At 42.9% G+C, this 15,745-nt stretch overlaps 1 long non-coding RNA gene across 1 annotated transcript in view; it reads left to right on the top strand.

The window, feature by feature from the left end:
• Positions 1–12,969: 12,969 nt before the first annotated feature.
• Positions 12,970–15,745, top strand: part of LOC123329113 — a 108,211-nt gene continuing 105,435 nt past the window's right edge. The window contains exon 1 of the long non-coding RNA XR_006544267.2: positions 12,970–14,473. This is a non-coding gene — a long non-coding RNA (uncharacterized LOC123329113). The remainder of the gene's footprint in view (positions 14,474–15,745) is intronic.

The raw sequence follows: 15,745 nt of genomic DNA, 5'->3' as shown, positions 1-15,745 counted from the left end.
TCATTCTTCATCAAAATTTAAGTTTATGAATTTATGTTGGTTTTTTTTTTATCATTATAGACTCACAGTGTTCTGTTTTATTCAACAGACTTTTTTAGTTTTTAATATCATTATTTTTTGATGCTCAAATTGCCTCAAATTGGGCACATTATATTGGGATTATCTTTTACTTTACCTACTATAGCTCTGGAATCAGCCATTTCTCCAAGGGATCCTGCTTTCTTTTATTGGAAAATGGCATTTAGAAGCCAACATTGGGAACTAAGTGTGCTCATTTCTGCAGGGGCACTTTGCTTTTGGTCCTTTCAAAGGACAGTTAGGAAATATATGTACAGAGCTCTTTCCTTTCTTTCATAGACTTCAACAAAATAGATTTATCTCTTTAATTTTTATATTGTTGCTTCATCTGTTTATCTCTGCCTTTTATGAGGCAGAGGACTGGTCACTATACAGTAAAATCGCCTCTTGGGTGTTTGTTGCTGAAGTCAATCTGTAGAGTGGAAGTTGCTTACGGTAAGACTTAAATTACTTCTGGTGACAACTGAAATTTCCTCAAATCTCCCATATATTTCAGACTTCTATCAAGCCTCAGGAAGTCCAGCACAGCCAGTTTTTCCTCTGGCATTCAAACCAATTGGTGTTTCATTATTTGAGGCACAGATATGTATCTTTAATCAATGAAATGTAGGATTGCTCAAAGCAGGAGAAAAATAAAAAAGACCCTCTTTTCCCAAATAAGCAGCAAATTCATCTCTTTTTTATACTTCTGGGCGTGTACTCACTGGGAACATATTGGCGAAATAGTCGGCACTGCTTGAGTTGTCCTCATGCCCACAGTCTGTCTTTTATTCTGAGCACTTGTAGATGAATTTAAGGAAGTTAACAGCATTCAAGAGACTATTTCAGTCTATGTCCTGCATCATAGGCATAGTTCTTCTCTATAGCAGACATACTAAGGAAGTATGAGCTCAATGAACAAATGAAAGTATTAGTGTTTTGTGTCCTTGAACCTTGGAGACTTGTCTGTCTTTCCCTTTCCTTAATGACAAAATTTAATTCTCTCCTTACATGACATTTTCATTCAATTGAACTCTTTTATTTTTACACATAAAATCATATTGATACTGGGGTAGGAAGACCGGGAGTAATTCAAACACATTCTTGTATTGGGGATCTTTCAGAGAGGATATCATGGATGTGAAGTTTTCACCGGAGCTTTGAGAAGGTGTGAACTTGAATTGTTTTTGAAAACACCAAAGCCCAGAGAAGACTGTTTAGGAAGACAAGATGCAAGTTTTATTGAGGATCTCAGCTTATCTCTTGTCAAACGTGCAGCTTGTTCCCTTCCAAAGCTCTTCCTTTCATAGATGCAGCCAGAAATCTTTCTGCAGGTGATTTTCCTATTTGTCCAATTCTGAAAATACCGATTCAACAAATACTTCCTCCAGGTTTATGATATACAGGGAGATCTCGGACTTTAGGAAGGTTCAACATGAAGTGAAGCTTGAGCATACTTCTCTTTTAAAAGAATCTTAAAATTCTAGGCAAACTATTTCATCCTGTTGCCTTTTCATACTGTTCAGGGGGTTCTCACGGCAAGAATCCTGGAGTGGTTTGCCATTCCCGCTTCCGGTAGACCGTGTTTTGTCTGAACTCTTCACTATGACTGTCTGTCTTGGATGGCCCTGCATGGCACAGCTCATAGCTTCAGTGAGTTATGTAAGCCCCTAAGAGGTAGTTAAGGATGGGGCCAGCATGGTGTGCTGCAACCCATGGGATCGCAAAGAGTCAGACATGACTTAGTGACTGAACAACAGCAGCAATATCCCATTCTGTTGACTAGGTTTTATTGTCTTCATTTTTCACCTAGTTCATCTGACAATTTTCTGTTCTGCCACAACAGGAAGACAAGTAGATGGCAACCTAGAAATTAGAAAAACAATGAGGATATCTTCTGGGAGAAGTTGAAGATGGTTTAGGAGAGTTGCAGGACTATTATTTTAATCAATTCTGCTTTGCTCCTGATTAGAGATTCAGCACTCCTCTTTAAAAGGATCGCTTCAGTACTAATCTCTCTGCCAACACAGTGTGGAAAAACAAATTGAGACGCATCACCCATAAAATGCCACTATTCCTATTTTTGTTTGGCTGATTCTGCCTCACCCCATCCCATTTTTTGCCAATTGAAAACAAAGGTGTTAAGCATAAGGTGTTCAAGTCCTGTTTTATCTCCCCCTCCCCTTCTCTCTAGAGTATGAACTGCTCTCTGAAGACATATAGTATAGTGTCAACCATATAGTGTAGTGATTGACACCATAGCTTTGGTTTTAAACAAGTTTTAGGACCACTTCTCAATTTGCCCATTATTATGTCTGAATGTTCATATAAAATATTTAGCTCTTTAAAGCCCACTTTCCTTATCTATACAATAGGTGTAATTCAACAGTGAAGCCATAGTTTACTCAGAGTTCAGGTTTTAAATTAACTCATAAGATGTAAATTTGGTGTAGTTAATATTGTTATTGGAGAGCCCTTATGTCATCCATAAAATAGAGCACTAATGGTTTTACATATACAGTTACACAGTATGCTGCTGCTGCTAAGTCGTTCAGTCGTGTCCAACTCTGTGCGACCCCATAGACGGCAACCTACCAGGCTCTCCCGTCCCTGGGATTCTCCAGGCAAGAACACTGGAGTGGGTTGCCATTTCCTTCTCCAATGCATGAAAGTGAAAAGTGAAAGTGAAGTCGCTCAGTCGTGTCCGACTCTTAGCGACCCCATGGACTGCAGCCTACCAGGCTCCTCCATCCATGGGATTTTCCAGGCCAGAGCACTGGAGTGGGTTGCCATTTCCTTCTCCAATGTGTGAAAGTGAAGTCGCCCGTTCGTGTCCAACTCTTCACGACCCCATGGACTGCAGCCTACCAGGCTCCTCTACCCATGGGATTTTCCAGGCACAGTATAAGTGTTTGTAAATGTATAATAATGAATATAATAAAGTGCTCTCTATAAAGTAGCACATATGCAAAATATAATTTCATGGTATATTAGATATGTCATTAGATTGCTGTTTTTATTTCTTGTTCTTTATTTTTTTGATCTTTGCCAACCTCTCATGATTGAGTTCATGTATGATGCAGCTTCAGTGTATCTATGTCATGGAGCTGCTGTGAGGAATAAAAGAAACTATGTATGATTGGCAAATTGCTAATTCTGTATAAATGATAAAGGAGATGATGCTGAAGAAGAGGTGATGATGATGGTGAAAACGAGGATGAAAATGGAAACAAAAATGAAGATGACGATGGAGGTGATGAGGAGAAGAGTATGATGTTGATCTGAAGGTTTGATTCATACTCAGGTTCCTTAGGCTTATCTTTATCATTGTAGGCTTCTCCACGCTGGCAGAGAGGGAGAGGTTTTCGGGCATAAGATGGTACTACTTCTAGTATTTTTAATCAACAAAATTAATATTAATGAACAGCCTCTAATACTTAATACCCAGAAGCCTGAGGTTCCTTCTTTCATTTCATTCTGCTGGACAGCCTTGCAAGTCCAGCTTGCTGCCACCTGAACCGCTCGACATGGATAGAATTACATCTTGACTGTATACAGCAAAGCACTTTGGTCTCCACTGATGACAGAGATCAACTAGAACAGCATTATTCTGTGGTTATAAGACATCAAACCACAGTGAACTTTAGTTCCTTAAATGACTCTTTAAATATTTAATATCATGTTAAAAGATGTACAAATGTGAGCGCAGAGAGTGAGTTGGAGGCAGGAAGAGAGAACATTGTAGATCAAGGGCAAACAATGGGCTCTTTGTAGGCTGCTGCACTAGGGCTCCTCTTCCTGAGAAAGCAGATCACGTGGTTGATTATTTGGGCCATATCTTCAGATAATAAACATTATTCTGCAACTATAAAAACATGCATTGTTACAGTCAGATGAGATTTCAAAGAAAAAAAGTTAATCTAGCCTTTTGAAATTCCCTGTTTAAATATAACTTTTTATTATGGAAATTATCAAACATACTCAAGTAAGGAGAAAAGTATAATGATCCCCTGGCTTCAACAACTATCAACATTTCGCCACTTGTATTTCATCTTGGCTTCACTAATCGCCATCCTCATCTGCTTTTTTTTTAGGGGGTGGATTTGAAAGCAAATTCCAGGCATTGTGTATTTTCATTGTACATTATTCAGCATGTATCTTCATAGAAAAAGCCTTTGAAAAAATTATGACCATAAAGTAAGAATAATTTATTTTCTATTTTATTTTTTGAAGAATAGTTGAGTTACTATATTGTGTTATATGTATATATATATTTTTTCATTGTGGTTTATCATAAGATATTAAATTAGTTCCCTGTGCTATACAGTCAGCCCTTTTTGTTTATATATTTTACATATGTGCGTCTGCGTAGTTTGTGCCTGCCTATTCCAAATTTTAGCTTTTCTCCTCTCCTCCTTCCCACTTTGATAACCGTAAGTTTGTTTCCTATGTCTGTGAGTCTGTTTTGTAAGTAAGTTCATTTGGATCACATTTTAGACCCACATGTAAGTGACATCATATGATGCTTGTCTTTCTCCTTCTGACTTACTTTACTTAGTATGATAGTCTCTAAGCCCACCCAGGTTGCTGCAGATAGCAGTATTTCAAAGAATAATTAATAATGCCACAAGCCCTTTTAAGTCGCAGAGGTATTTAAAACTATCCGCAAACCTTGTCTTTGGTGACCTGTTTTGATGAATTACGAAACTAGCACTTCATGTTGAGCCTCGCGTCCCCTCCTGATTTTCACAGTGCATACCCTGGAGCTGTCATGTTACAAGTGCTGTAGATCGGGATTAGCAAGCTGTTTCTGCAAAGGCTAGACAATAAATATATTCAGTTTTGCTGCCTGCGTGGTCTCTGTTATGACCACTCACCTCTGCCATTATAGGCAAGGGCAGATAATATATAAATAAATGGGCACGCCTGTATTCCAATAAAACTTTATTTGTAACCAAAGGCCAGGGACTGGATCTGGCCCTTGGGCCATAGTTTGTTAACCCCTGGCTACAGATAAATTAATCCCACTCCTTGGAAAGCTGAGTGTGTCATGGTTGAAGAGCAGTGCCTTAGGAATCAAAACACCTGAATTTCAGACCTGTCCCAGCATTTGGAAGCTCTTCAATAAGCCACTTTTCAATTCATGGTTTCTTAGTTATTAAATGAGGACAGAGGCTCCTGCCCTTCTTGCTTAAAGAGGTTACTGCAGGGAAATTTCCTGGTGGTGCAATGGCTAGGACTCCGCGTTATCTCTGCCGAGGACATTGGTTCAGTCTCTGGTTGGGGAACCACGTCCTGTGAGCCGTATGGCATGGTAAAAAAGAAAAAAGAAAAAAAAAAGGTTATCGTAGGACTGAATTAGATCGTGAATGTGGGCATGCTAAGGTGCTGCTCCAGTACGAGGTATGACTGTCCACTTTATCTTGAAATTCTGGAGGGTTCTCTGTCAATGATTCTTAATTACATTTTAACCCTCACCATCCATTATCCCAGCTGTCAGACACAGAACAAGAAAAAGCAAACTCACATCCACCGAGCACTTTTACATATATGCAAGGGACCATTCGACGGGTTTATGTGCATAATCCTTTTTGGTTAATCAGGTAGTATTGTCTCAATTTTAATGGCAAAGGAACTGAGACTGAGAATGGTTAAGGAAACGCCTAACCTCTAACGGGAGTGAGTGGCAGAGTCAGGATTTGAACTGTCTGACTCGGCAGCCTTTCGTCTTTTACCTCTAGTGACACTGAAGGTATATTGTCACTTTCCTCCCTTCTGCAATGCCAAAACTAACTCTTTTGTAGTTTATATGGTGCTTTCCTACCTGCATGAGCTCATTTAATCTTCCCAACAGACACTAGGCAATTCAATCAAGCCACCAATCTGAATAACTCCTGCTGCTGCTGCTGCTGCTAAGTCGCTTCAGTCGTGTCCGACTCTGTGCGACCCCACAGACAGCAGCCCGCCAGGCTCCCCCATCCCTGGGATTCTCCAGGCAAGAACACTGGAGTGGGTTGCCATTTCCTTCTCCAATACATGAAAGTGAAAAGCGAAAGTGAAGTCCCTTAGTCATGTCCGACTCTTCGTGACCCCATGGACTGCAGCCTACCAGGCTCCTCTGCCCATGGGATTTTCCAGGCAGGAGTACTGGAGTGATTAGCCTTAAAAATCTAGATTTACCATCATTTCCCAGGAGAGACCTTTTCTTATCCCCTAGATGGGGCCAGGCCCCCATGTTAAATGTGTCACTATACACCCTATATTTGCCTTGCCATGTACATTCCAGTCCTGTAACTAAAGAGTCGTCATGGAGAAAATGCCTTAAAAGCAGAAATTATGTTGTTCTTGTTCACCACTGTATCAGCACCCCTGGCCTGTGGGTGCGCAGTAAATATCTGTGGAATAAATGTCTTTCTAAAAAATGGTGGGATTGGAAGTTGCATGTTTTCCAGTGAAGTTTGTATCAGAATGATATTTACTGCACTGCGAGTTGAGCATGTGAATCTTTTAGCAGGGAGCCTGTAGGAATTCCAAGGCAGTGATTCTGTGCCTGGGGGGTGTGGTCTCTTAGGTGTCAGATCTGCTGCTAACACACTAACCAGATGGGGATGGGGTGAAGGGGGTGAAGGAGTGCCCGGGGAGGGGAGAGGCTGTCCCTCGCTTGTTTGAGAAAAGTGTGTGTGTGTTGGGGGGAGCCAACATTTATTTCCTAATTCTATATATGAAAGCACCATGGGGAAGCGATCTAAAAGGAAGGGAAACAAGTGTTGTAAACTGAACTGTCTTCAGAGGCCAAATGGGTACCATAAATGTGCAAAGAACTGAATAGGAGAAGGAATGATGAATTCTTTAGTGATCTGGACTCCATATTTAGCCTAAAGTTATTCAAGTTAAACATGTTAAAAAAAAAATCACTTTGTGGACAAGCAAGACATAGGCAGGCACAGTGGTGTCCTGGACTTCAACTTTGTGATTCCCCAGACGATGGAGACGGGGAGAAAGTGAAGGCCGTAAAGAGGAGAGGACAAAGCAGAAGAGAAACGATTCCTGGTCAGATGGGGAATCTTGGGGGACCCCTATTAGCTTCTTCCTTGCTTAAATTAGTACAGACCCCCTTTGGGGTTTGAGACAGATATGCAGATGTCTATCAACAATGTGGTATTATTTGGGAGTAGTTGCATCCTAAGCATTTTGGTTCTCACACACAATGAGACTAGTCCAATGAAACAAAAGCATTTTCTCTTTCTTATTTTGGCCTCCTGTGATATTTCTAACGAAGGTGGCTGAGTTTGGGTTTGGCCAACTCTAAACGGAAAATCAGAGCAATTCCAATGTTCCTGGGTGCTTCTATTTGTAGATTGCCTTCTTCCCCATATTGATTTCTGGTTTGGCTTCCAGGGTACGTATAGGTCATTCTGCTCCTATTATCTTTAATTTAGGTCTGTGCCATTTTTCATCAGTAGGATCCAGGCAGGTGTGCCGAGGTGCCTCAGGGCTCGGGTTGGAGGCAGTAAGTGCAAAAGTCACCTCCTCTACCAGACCTCCATTTTGCCTTTAATTATCTTAAATGTTGCAAGTTCAGCCCTTCTGTTTGCCATGGTCTATTGGGTGGAGAGACTGTTGATAGAGTTTCCTTTAAGTCTTTCCAAGGAGCTAAAGGTTAAACCCTTATGAGGCTACTAAAAACAAAGGGCCCTGGAGCAGGACTTAGATTATAGAACTGGACCACACTACTGTCTAATCCAGCACTTGCTTTCATGAATACACCTGGAGGTGGAACATTAATTGAACCAACTGCTCAGAAACATGGATGTTCAGCAGGCGTGAAACCAAAGGACGCTTCCCCTTGAAATCTTGGAATTGGTTTCTTGCTCTGTGTGTGTAGGGATGAGTAAAGCGAGGAACAGATGAATACAGAAGCCTCCTTGGGAAGGATGAACACGGCTTAGAATAATAAAGTAGGGCTGGGTATCACAATTTCCTGTCCTCTAAATGCGTGTCCCCAGCAGTTAAAAGCCACGAGGAAGAAGGAAGTCTCTCACCAGGAAGAAAGGCACGGGGGAGGGGAGACTCTGGGGCTCCGCGTGGCAGTGCTCCTGATCGCTGACACCCACACGCTCATAACAGCCCGCAGAGCTACAGCCACCAACTCCAGTATTTGTCACTGTGACTTCCCAAGTGCTTGGCATTGTTCAGGAAATGGTACGCGTAAAGCAGAACTGCCTGCGTCCAACTCGGACAAGGGAGCAGCCGTGCAAGCGTGCTTGCAACTGAAACAGGCTTATGTGTCCCATTATGTGCCCCGGCAAGACTCATAAATAATCGTGACAAGTTTTTTCTCCCCTCCCATGTGACAGTCCTTGACTCTGCCTCCTGTCTCCTCTCCCCTCTGCCTCATAGACTAGACCTGCCAGGCTGTGTGATGATAGATGTTACCGGGCAGCAAATGACAGCTGGATAGATTTTTTAGTTCGTGCTTTAGAGGGAATCAGATATGCTGTATAAAGCAATAAAAAAAGCACACTCACAAGGTGGATTAAAAATAGTTAGCACAGCAGTAACCCACTTTGTTGTTTATCAAAAGTTAAATCTCACATGGTAAGTCCTAGTGATGTTTTAATTTTTCAGACTCCTGTCAGAGTGACACTGACAAGTCACTAAAAAAAAAAAAGAAAAGAAAAGAAAGGAAGAAAAAAGAGAAAGGATGAAAGTAATTGACCATTTCTTTATTATATTTTTTTGTGACTAATGAATCAAAAATATTTTCTTCTGTAAATGCTAACCAAGAAGAGAAATGGACTCGTGCTAGGAGCTATGGCTGCATTAAAAAAAAAAAAATTCTCAATCTTGAATTTTAAACATAAAACTGGAAGTGTTATAAGGGAGGGAATTATCCCACTCCTGTTCAATTATTATTATTATTTTTAAAATGCTGCTCATCTTCCTCCAAACATTCTATTGATCTAGATCCTGTGTAACAAACGGTCTGGTTTTCCAGCCACCTTGGAAATGTCATGTAGGCGTCAACAAAACTACTTACTGTATGTTTTATAAAGAATTACAGCCTCCTCTGAATTACTGAGACTTTCATCTCGGGCAAGCTGGCTGGGTTACCTCATGTCTCGAGGGATGTGTGGAGGTGCTGGGCCATGATTCAGTGACCTGGCCCGCTCCCCAGTTCACAGACGTGACAGGCTGTGATGCACTTCATCTCTGCGTTTCTGTCTCCCCTGCCCTACACAGGAAGTGGTCACCGTGTAATTTAAGAGTGCTCGGTATATCAGACCACCACTATTTTCCCTCTTGATTTTTCTGATGAATCGCGTTAGGAAGGCTGTAGCTTTCACGCAGCAATGTGCAGCATGAGATGGCTTGGGAGCACAAAATGTTTATTAAAAAAATATGTCTTTTGGGCTGAGTACCAGGCAAAGGGGATAATTTGAGCTGTGCCTCTATAATTCAAGTTTGAGGACAATTCAATAACACTACAGCTGCATTCCTGGCAATACCAGGTTGTACATGTGTTATTGGGTGGTGTTTATTATTTTGATCATTGTAGCATCATCTCCATAAAACAGTTTTCATAATAAAACCTATTTCCATAGCTTAGTCACTCAACTGGTTCAGTTTTTTTCTTTTTTTTCAGCAGAGACAGATAAATGGTAAGACATATCATGAAATGGTCAAAAGGGCATGTTTGGGGATCCTGCTGCCTGGATTCAAATCCCGTGTCCGATTTTTAACTCTGGGTGACCTTAGGCAAGTCATTCAGCCTCGCTGTGCCTAAATATCTTCACTTGGAGAATGAAGGTGTTAATTATCCCCACAGAATAGGATTGTTTTGAGGACTGAGTGAAATGAATGAGCTTTAGCACAAGTCTTGGTAATAGGTGTTAAATAAATTTTATTATTTTAGGTATAATAATTATTTTCTGCTGCTGCTGCTGCTAAGTCGCTTCAGTTGTGTCCGACTCTGTGCGACCCCATAGACGGCAGCCCACCAGGCTCCCCCGTCCCTGGGATTCTCCAGGCAAGAACACTGGAGTGGGTTGCCATTTCCTTCTCCAGTGCATGAAAGTGAAAAGTGGAAGTGAAGTCGTGCAGTCGTGTACGACTCTTCGCGACCCCATGGACTGCAGTCTACCAGGCTCCTCCGTCCATGGGATTTTCCAAGCAAGAGTACTGGAGTGGGGTGCCATTGCCTTCTCTGAATTATTATTTTCTAGTTATTATAATTATTTTTTTCCTAGTGATTATAATTATTTTATTATTATTATATAATGTTATATTATTATAAAATTGCTGATTTATATTCTAGTTATTATAGTTATTACTGGGATAGTTTTACTCAGTCTACTCATATCTCTTTACTCCAAATCTTTATGGATTTGATGACCATGTGTTGGATGACTGAATGTAAAGTTATTTTTGGAACAAAGCCCTCTTAAGGTTAAACCAACAGTAATATTTTACGCTGCTTGATTTGGTGTAAGTAACCTTTGATAAAACTTCTAAGTACAAGGGAGCATATTCTCTGGATCACTGATACTGTCTTTTTGGTGAATTTCGTCTTTTCCTCATTGGAAAAGAACCTTCAATGAGATGCTTTATGTGGACATAGTTGGTGTGTGTGTGCTAAGTCACTTCAGTTATATCCGACTCTTTGTGACTCTATGGACTATAGTCCACCAGGTTCCTCCGTCCATGAGGTTCTCTAGACAAGAATATTGGAGTGGGTTGCCATGCCCTCCTCCAGGGGATCCTCCCAACCCAGGGATCAAACCTGTGTCTCTTATGTCTCCTGCATTGGCAGGCAGATTCTTTACCACTAGCACCACCTGGGAAGCCCAACATAGTTGGTCAGTTAGTCAATTTAGTCGATCAGTCGTGTCCAACTGTTTGTGACCCCATGGACTGCAGCATGCCAGGCTTCCCTGTCCATCACCAACTCCTGGAGCTTACTCAAACTCATGTTCATTGAGTTGGTGATGCCATCCAACCATCTCATCCTCTGTCGTCCCCTTCTCCTCCTGCCTTCAATCTTTCCCAGCACCAGGATCTTTTCCAATGAGTCAGTTCTTCGCATCAGGTGGCCAAAGTAGTGGAGCTTCAGCTTCAGCATCAGTCCTTCCAATGAATATTCAGAACTGATTTCCTTTAGGATAGACTGGTTGGATCTCCTTGCAGTTGAAGCGACTCTCAAGAGTCTTCTCCAACACCACAGTTCAAAAGCATCAATTCTTTGGGGCTCAGCTTTCTTTATAGTCCAACTCTCACATCCATACATGACTACTGGAAAAACCATAGCCTTGACTAGATGGACCTTTGTTGGCAAAGTAATTCTCTGCTTTTTAATGTGCTGTCTAGGTTTGTCATAGCTTTTCTTCCAAGGAGTAATCTTCTTCTAATTTCATGGCTGCAGTCACCATCTGCAGTGATTTTGGAGCCCAAGAAAATAAAGTCTCTTACTCTTTCCATGGTTTCCACTTCTATTCGCCATGAAGTGATGGGACCAGATGCCATGATCTTAGTTTTCTGAATGTTGAATGTTAAGCCAACTTTGTCACTCTTTTCTTTCACTTTCATCAAGAGGCTCTTTAGTTCCTCTTCACTTTCTGCCATAAGGGTGGTGTCATCTGCGTATCTGAGGTTATTGATATTTCTCCTGGCAATCTTGATTCCAGCTTGTGCTTCCTCCAGCCCGGCGTTTCTCATGATGTACTCTGCATAGACGTTAAATAAGCAGGGTGACAGTATACAGCCTTGACGTACTCCTTTCCCAATGCGGAACCAGTCTGTTGTCCCATGTCCAGTTCTAACTGTTGCTTCCTGACCTGCATACAGATTTCTCAGTCTTCTGTCTTTCTTTTCCTTTTTGCTTATTATTTGACTATGTTAAGTACTGTAGACCTCTTTGAGTTGTAAGCACAAGATAGAGGTATGTTCTAACTTGCTTTTGGAATCACTTTTTTTGGCCAGTTATTCACAGGAACGAATACAATTATTGTGCTGCAGGCTGCGCACAGATATATAATATACATGCATTTTGTTGATGCAAATGTTCTGTGAAACACTATTCTTCTCACACGTGATGTACTCTCGTATTTTCTCTTCTTTTCTAGTTCATTTTCAAAAAGTGTTGGTCTAGCTCAGGGGTCTGTAAAAGGCCAGATAATGAATATTTTGGGCTTTGAAGGCTGACTCAAAACTACTCAACTCTGCCATTGTGATGTGAAGGCAGCAAAGACAACGCATAAATGAATGGGCATGGCTGCGTTCCAAAAACACTCTGCTTATGGACATTGAAATTTGAATTCCATGTAATTTTTTTTAATCACAAAAATCTCTTCTTTTGATTTTTTTCAACTCTTTAAAAATACAAAGACAATTCTTAGCTTGTAGTTCCTACAAAAACAGACAGTGAAATGGATCTGGCCCATGGGCTGTAGGTTGCAGTCCCTGCTCTAGTCCATTAAATTGATTTTATGACCTGTAGTTTGTAGAAAATTTCCCAAAGTGACTTTGGAGGGGCACTTGTTTAGCAGTGGTGCAAAGAGTTGCTAATGGAAAGAAGGCATCTCTCTTCAGATGGATTTGTGAGACCCCAGGGTGAACAAAGATGTCTACCTTTCAGTAGAAATTCTGGCATTCTTAGTCATACTCTCAATCTTTCTGACTTTGAAAAAGGGGTTCAGGAAGCCTCCCACTCCCTGATGGTTTAACCACAGAATCTTATTTTGCATGTTTCTGAAACTTGGGTTCAGAGGAATATACCATGGGAACCCTACCTCAAAGCATGAATCTGGGGATACCATCCTCTTTCAAGGGTGACGAATAGGGAACCACAGCATTTGCCAATGAGAAAGGCCTTTGGAAATGATTAGCCTTCCAGTCAAGAGTCACATTTTGGAGCCTACTGTGTGCACAGTGTTATGCTAAGCACACAGAAGAAATGACGAACTTAATTCTGTGTTCTTGGGAAGTCCATAGTTGGACTTTGAACTTGGTTACAGGCAACATGTCAACAAGCATAAAATAACATGGTCTCATTTGGAATGAAGCCCCAAGGGTTGATGGCATTTCAATAGGGGAGATTAACGATAATACCCATGAGCATTTTATAATTTTATGGTTTTCCCATTGTTTTTTCATAAGTCATTTCATTTGATTCTAACAACAGCTGTGTGAGATGGAGGGAACAGAGGTCAGGAATCCATTTTATAGGCAGGGAAATGGAGTAACTCAGCTGAAGTTACACCTTCAGTGAAGTGCTGGGTTGAGGAAGCAGGTCTTCCTTAGAATTCTTTCAGCTTCTACTAAGAGTAGCGGAATACTTTACAAAGGAGGAAAATTTAGATCAAGGTCTGAAAACAGCTCATGGATATAGACTGTTGAAAGAAATTGGAGGGATGCACAGAAATGTGTGTGTGCACACACACAGGTAGGAGTGATTTTGGAAAAGGCACAGAATTAGAAATAGGAAGTACTGTGTAAAGGGCATCGAAGCTCTTTAAAAGAATGACAATAGTTGCCATAGGGAAAGAGAAAATTAGCCCAGATGCTGGTGTTCAGGTTCCCTGGCCCCATGGCCTCATGTTCTCACGGCATATTTTGTAAATACATGGTTATGTAACAGCTGAGATCACTTATAGCAGTGCGCATGCGTCTCATGATGGACCTGCTTGGCCACGGGCCACTTTTGTTCTGTAAACTTATATAAGTTCCACCTGGAAAGTCCCTGAGGCTGCGGTATGGCTGCGTCCTCTGGGTCAAGCACGAGAGGAGAGCGTACAGCGTGTCTGCTGCTGCTATGGCCGCTGTGCCAGCCTGGAGAGAAGGAACGTGTCTGCAGTTCTAGGCTCTTTGAGTTTTCTTCCAGCTTCCCTGCTCTGGCCTTTCCTGCCCTGGATTCAGTGAACAGCGAGATACAAGACAGTTGCTAAATTAAAATCAGCTGTTATCAACCCTGGGCGTTGGTTCCCAACAAGGGTCCTTCTGCCCTGTGTTGCTTGAGCCAATAGAATAAGACCCAGTTTTATGGGTCTTCTTAATGAAGAAGCCAAGGAAAGCTTTGTTCTTTCATCCAAGAATGAAGAGGTGCCAGCTGCCCACTCACTCATAGACCGCGGGTGGGGCTTGATAGGGCCTCATTTGCAGGGTGGGCAGGGGGTGGAGGCTGGCAGGGCCGTGCAGCTGGGGTTCCAGGCCCGCGCCGGCTGTCTGCGCACCCCGCCGCCTCGGCACACGGCCCTGCCGCCGTCTGGGATCGGTGCCGTGGGCAGCACTTCCGCGGACGTGTGGGGCGGCCGTTTTGAACCAGGAACTCGGGCCTGAGCGGCCGGAGTGAGGCGCCTGCACGCCGCAGCCTGTGAGCCGGTGACACCAGGCGAAGCACAAGGGGAAAAAAAAGAGAGAGGTTAGACTTTATTATCCAGCTTCTATTTTTATTTCCTGGGGATTGTTAACGGGCTTTGCTGGTGACAGACCTCTCTTTAGCCTTGTTCCTCATTCTTGAGGGGCTGAAGGGAGCTGAGGGGTACTGAGTGGCACAGAGGGGTGCAGGGCCCGCTCCTAAGTGCCACCTGCTGAGCGCGGGGCTGCCAGCGCCCTGGGGAGGACGGGAGCTTCTCCTCAGCCGCCTTTAGGTCTGTTTGGTTGTCACCAGGTTTCGGCCCTGACTGTTCACCTCCCTGAGATGAATGTCTCCCCAATGTGTCCAGCCTTTTGGAGACAAAGGATCCCGGAAACGTTAAGAAAGCGGCCCAAATGTTAGCAAGAGAATAACGATCACATGTCAAATTTTTCCTGAAAGTGCAGGCGTCTCAGTGAGTGTGCCCTGATGTTAAAGCTCCCCCCACCCCAACCCCCGGGCCTGAGGATCCCCAGGTCACACTTCTGTTGTTTTTCAGAAGAAGCTTTAGGTCAGAGGGAGGCTCACCTCACGTGAGCCTGGGTCATTGCCCCAGGTCATCTCTGCGGAAGTTGGGGCTTGGGACCCTTCATTCAAGTGTGATGTCCCCAACAGGTGCTCCCCTATGACTTCAGGGTGTGGGTGGTTAGGGTCACTGAGTGGGGTCCATTCTCTTAGGAGGGGGCTGGCCTTGGGAGGGGCTGATTTTCCAGGGCTTTAGGTGCACCGGGTCTCCTGGCTGGAGAGGGTGCAGGGCCGGGTCAGGGGGTGTGGGCAGCACCTGGTCACTGTATTCTGTGAGCGCGTTCCTGGTTCCTCCTACCTGGGGGGCACACTGGAGTTGCTCCCTATCAGGGGGCTAAGGTGTCTCTTTGGGCTTTGGGAATGGGTCTGCCATCCATGAGTTCAAATGCACTTCACTTTACCTTATCCCTTGGAGCTATTACATGGAGCAGGGCAATTGAAAGCAACTTAATAATCCAGTTTTCTTGAGTTTCCTGACATAGCTTGTCTAAGGCCGGTTTCAAGGTCTGATTGGATCGCCCTACTTTTCCTGAAAATTGCGGTCTCCAGGCTGAGTACAAGGTTCATTTTATGCCTGGAGCACTTATCTGCTTCATCACCTGGTAACTCTGGACCACTGTTGCTTTGTATGGATCCTGGGAGCCCAAACCTGGGGCTTTTAGTAAGGCCTTAGGCACAGCTGCCGTTTCAGTTCTAGCAGGGAATGCTTTTGTCCACCCAGAAAATGTGTCTGCTGGCACCTAGAGATGCCTG

The sequence above is a fragment of the Bubalus bubalis genome, chromosome 14 (genome assembly GCF_019923935.1).
Source record: "Bubalus bubalis isolate 160015118507 breed Murrah chromosome 14, NDDB_SH_1, whole genome shotgun sequence".
Taxonomy (NCBI): domain Eukaryota; kingdom Metazoa; phylum Chordata; class Mammalia; order Artiodactyla; family Bovidae; genus Bubalus; species Bubalus bubalis.
This window is presented reverse-complemented; position numbering and strand designations above follow the sequence as displayed.